This window comes from Ceratotherium simum, chromosome 2 (assembly GCF_057802395.1).
Source record: "Ceratotherium simum simum isolate JZ-2026a chromosome 2, ASM5780239v1, whole genome shotgun sequence".
NCBI classification, from domain to species: domain Eukaryota; kingdom Metazoa; phylum Chordata; class Mammalia; order Perissodactyla; family Rhinocerotidae; genus Ceratotherium; species Ceratotherium simum.
This window is the reverse complement of record NC_141901.1, coordinates 60,190,185-60,195,141: the sequence shown is the minus strand read 5'-3', so window position 1 is coordinate 60,195,141 and position 4,957 is coordinate 60,190,185.

The window sequence follows — 4,957 nt, the reverse complement described above, 5'->3', positions numbered from 1 at the left end:
GCTTCTCATGCTCTGAGCCTGGAGAGTATCAGATGTCCTCCTTGATGCACATTAGTGCTTCATGACCATTTTCCTCCCTTCTCCCTTAAAACGCCCAGCTTTGGGGCCGGCCCCGTGGCTTAGCAGTTAAGTGCACGGGCTCCGCTGTTGGCGGCCTGGGTTCGGATCCTGGGTGCGCACTGACGCACCGCTTCTCCGGCCATGCTGAGGCCGCGTCCCATGTACAGCAACTAGAAGGATGTGCAGCTATGACATACAACTATCTACTGGGGCTTTGGGGGGAAAAAATAAATAAATAAAATTATAAAAAAAATATATATATATATAACTTCTAAAAAAAAAAAAAAACGCCCAGCTTTGAATTTTGAATTGTGAATTTTGAAACTATCCCACTAGCTACTCCTCCATGCTGCAGTCATCCACAGGTCCTCACTATAATTCTTTAAAGATTTTAGCTCCTGAATTACGGTCACCTTCTCTGATGTCATTTCTGTCATAATTCTTGGTAATTTAATTATCCATTCATATGATCCTTCCGGTCTCCTTGCCTCTTGATTCCTTAACCTCTCCTCCTCCAAGTTAATCTTCTACTCTGCTTTAGCCACCTGATATCATGGTTTATTCCTTAAACATCAACATTATTAATAATTACATCCTATTCATAAACTCAATTTCAGGCATCTGCTCACTAAAGATAGTCTTCTATTATTCCATCTTAGTGTCTCATTTCCATGGGACTTTAATCCATTAAGTGTACTTTTTCCCTGGCCCTCAATTCTTCTCAGTTCCTGACTTCCATCTTCATCAAACTTAAATTCCACAGTTATATTCATTATAATCACACTCGTATAAAATCATGATCCCCAACATCAAATGACCCTTAGTGTTTTCGAATAACCCTACATTTCCCTGGTCTATTCAGTTTTCCATATTCCTAGATAACTATTTCACACTTTTCACACTTTTCTCAAATGAACGTCTCTCAGCATCCCCTTCTCTCCTAAACTCAAATCTAATATTCTCAACTGCTTTACTAGACATCTCTGGTTGACTGTCCAATAGGTATCACAATTTTAAAATATCTAAAACTAAACACTGCATCTATTATTGAAAATCTGTTCAGCTGCAGAATTCTCACCACAATGAGTGGTAACTCCATTCTTCCCATTTCCATAGGCCAAATACGTATTGCATAAAAATTAATTTAAAAAATTTGGGAGGCTTCTTTGTCAGCTCATGGTTTCAAGATAGCTACCATAGTGTCAGACATTACCAGAATATTCAAAGCCAGAAAATGATGGTGAAAAAACTTGTCCAAATCTTGCCTTTTGTAAGGGAGCAAAAACATTTACTAAATTGCCTCTCTGTGGCTCACATCTCCTTATGTATTATTGGCTAAACTAGTTTACATTGCCAACTCTAGATGCAAGGAAGACTGGGAACTTGAGAATTGAGTTTCTCTGACTTGTTTAGACCAATTACAACTCATCCCTTGGTCCTGGGAACCTTTCCTATCTTATCTTTTAATCCTTACTTGGACTTTAATATGTCAGTTATAAAATTGGGATCTTGATTACTTCGATCTCTTCTCGCATATTTGTTTGACGTAACTAGCGTTTTCTGTCATGTTTCTTAAATAAAATTCATTCCTGAATAGGACATTTTGCACTAGCTGTTCCCTCTTCCTGGTAGCTCTTCCCTCTTTCTTCATGTGACTGGCTCCTTCCTGTCTTTTAAATTTGAGTTTAAAAAACACTTTCTCATATAAGGATTTCCAGTCTAGCCAAAGTAAAATCACCAACTAATCAACGATTATCACATAACCCTATTTTAATGTCTTGCATAATTTTACCACTTTATGATATTTTTGTTAGTTGATTTATTTCTAGTTCTCTCACTCCAACCCAAGCCCATCCTAGAACTGGAATGCAAATCCTTGAGAGTAGTAACTTTGTTGGTATTGTTTACAGTCTATCCAGAAAACATAGATTAAAAATCAGCTATATAATAGGTCCTCAATTAATATTTATTGAATTAAAATATATTAAAACAATAAGACACAATTTCTTGTCTAAGAGATGAACATAAATAAAAATTTCAATATCTAGTATTAGCAAGTGTATAAGGAAATAGGAAGTGTACACTTTTGGTAGTAGTACAAATTAGAACAATATGTATAGAAGGTAACAGAGAAACACATGTAAAATTGCATTATGTTAAAATTATGAACTTCTTTAGTCACAAGATATTATTACGAGAATGTAAAGGTAAGTCACAGAGCGGAAGAGATACTTGCAATGCATATAATTACCAAAGGCTTTATGATTATCATGAAAAAAAGTCATTCAACAAAAGCTTACCAGCAGATATCGCATATGTAGAAATTAGCAGAAAATAACTTTAAAGAAACTATAATAAATATGTTAAAGGATTTATAGCAAAAGATGGACAGAATGGGTGAAGAAATAAAGAATCTCAATAGAGACATGGAAATTATAGAAAAAGAACATAGTGGCATATTAGAACAAAAAATGTTCTATTTGGGGGGACTTTGGCTATCTGTTATGATGAAGTAAAAAGGGCCAGATTTAACTGCCACTTTAAATAACCAAAACACCAGACAAAATACGTGAATCAATGGTTTTTAGACTTTCAATAATAGATGTCACAAGACAGTGATGAAAGACGAAAGACACTGAAAGAAGGGAAGCAAATGAGGTTAGACGGTTGTCTTAACAGACTAGCTAGAACATGTCCAGGCCACAGCCCAGGGAAGGGGACCATAAACACAGCCTGGTGGTCTCCCTGAACTGAACAGACATTGGCGAGAATTCAGGATGGGAAAGGCAGCTAAAGTATACAGGGAAGAGCAGTAGAGAAGATAGAGCTGCACAGAGAGAATTTGGGAAAACTTGAGCATATTCCCCATGAGTATTCATCTGAGTACTAATTAGTGCAAGAGTGACAAACAAGTCACAGGAAACGAACTATAGAAAGAATTCCTGGGGTTAACACAAGACTAGATATAGCACATGTCCCAACAGACAATAGCAAACCTCATAATACATAGACCTGAAGTGTACTCAGGAGGGTATTCCTTCATTAATGGATCAAGACTAAAGACCGCTCTAATCTAACCCAACAAGGCTTAAAAACAAGCCTTGAAAGGATCAACCTGTTTCAAAGGAAACTTGACTATAACTCAGAAAAAAACTCAAGTATATATAAAAAAATACAAAATATCCAGCACCCAAAAAGATAGAATTCAGAATATGTGGCATGCAATCAAAAATTATCAGGCACGCAAATAAGCAGGGAAACATGATGCATAATGATGAGATAAATTAATCAATAGAAATGCCACTGAAGTGACAAAAATAATGGATTTAAAAGACAAGGAGAGCCACCCTGATGGCCTAGTGGTTAAAGTTCGGCAGTCTCCCCTCTTCAGCGGACCGAGTTCCTTTCCCCTTCATGGAACCAAACTACCCATCTGTCACTTGCCATGCTGTGTTGGTGGCTCACATAGAAGAACTAAAAGGACTTAGAACTAGAATATACAACCATGCACTGGGGCATTGGGGAGAAAAAAAAGAGAGGGGAAAAAAAAGACAAGGCTATTTAAGGATAAATTGAACTATATTTGAGGTGTTCAAGAAAGTAAAAGAAGCATGCAAGAAAGTTGAGGAAGCACAAATGAGCATGTTAAGTAGAGTCATGAAAGTTTGTAAAAATTGAACTTCAAGAGATGATATAAACAATATCTAAGATTAAAAATATACTGGATGTGGGGCCAGCCCAGTGGCATAGTGATTAAGTTCGCACACTCTGCTTCAGCTGCCCAGGGTTCACAGGCTCAGATCCTGGGCATGGACCTACACACCACTCAACAAGCCATGCTGTGGCAGCATTCCACATACAAAATGGACGAAGATGGGCACAGATTTTAGCTCAAGGCTAATATTCCTCACCTATATGTATATACACATATATATATACTGGAAGTGACTAACAATAGATTAAACACTGTAGAAGAAAACAATGGAGAACACGAAAATACAACATTAGAAACTATTGGAAAGGAAACATTGAGAGAAAAAAATCCTAAGAAAATGAACAAAACATCAGTGAGATGTGGGACAACTTTAATGGGTCTAAGATATGTGTAACTGGAATCCCAAAATGGGGAGTGGAGAATAGGAAAAAGAATATTTGAAGGCATATTGGCCAAAATTTTTCCAAACTTGATGAAAACTATAAACACATATTCAAGAAGCTCAATGAACCCAAATCATGAGAAAACTGCACATATGCACATCACAATCAAATTGCTTAAAACCAGTGACAAAGAAAAAAATGTTAAAATCAGCTAGACACATACCACAAAAGGGAATAAAAATAAAAATAACAGTATATTTCTCCTAAGAAGAACTGCAAAAGCCAAGAAATAATGGAGCAATATGTTTATAAACAACAAAAAACAAAACTATCAACATGGAATTCTATACTTCCCCACAAAAAATTTTTAAAAACAATTATATATATATAATACATATAATTATATATAAATAATAATTATAATATGTATAATGTAATATATAATATATAGACTAATGTTTATATACAATTATATATACATATAGTCTTCTTTCTTTTTTCTTAAACTTTCTTAATTTCTGTAAGCATACCTCTGAAGGAAGAGTTTCCTCTAAAGAAGAAAATTGATGAGACAGAAAATCACAATAAAGAAGTTTTCCGGTATTCTTAAGATAAAAAAAATACAGGGATGATCTGAAGCAAAACTGAAATTACTTGACTTAGTAAAAATGCTGTTTTACCCACTTGCCTGTAGTTCCGTAAGAGTAGAAAACAAGTCTGTATTTATTGTCCTATCCCCATTGCCTAGCACAACGGCTGGTACACAGTAAGAATACAATTCTGAATCAATAAAATTAAC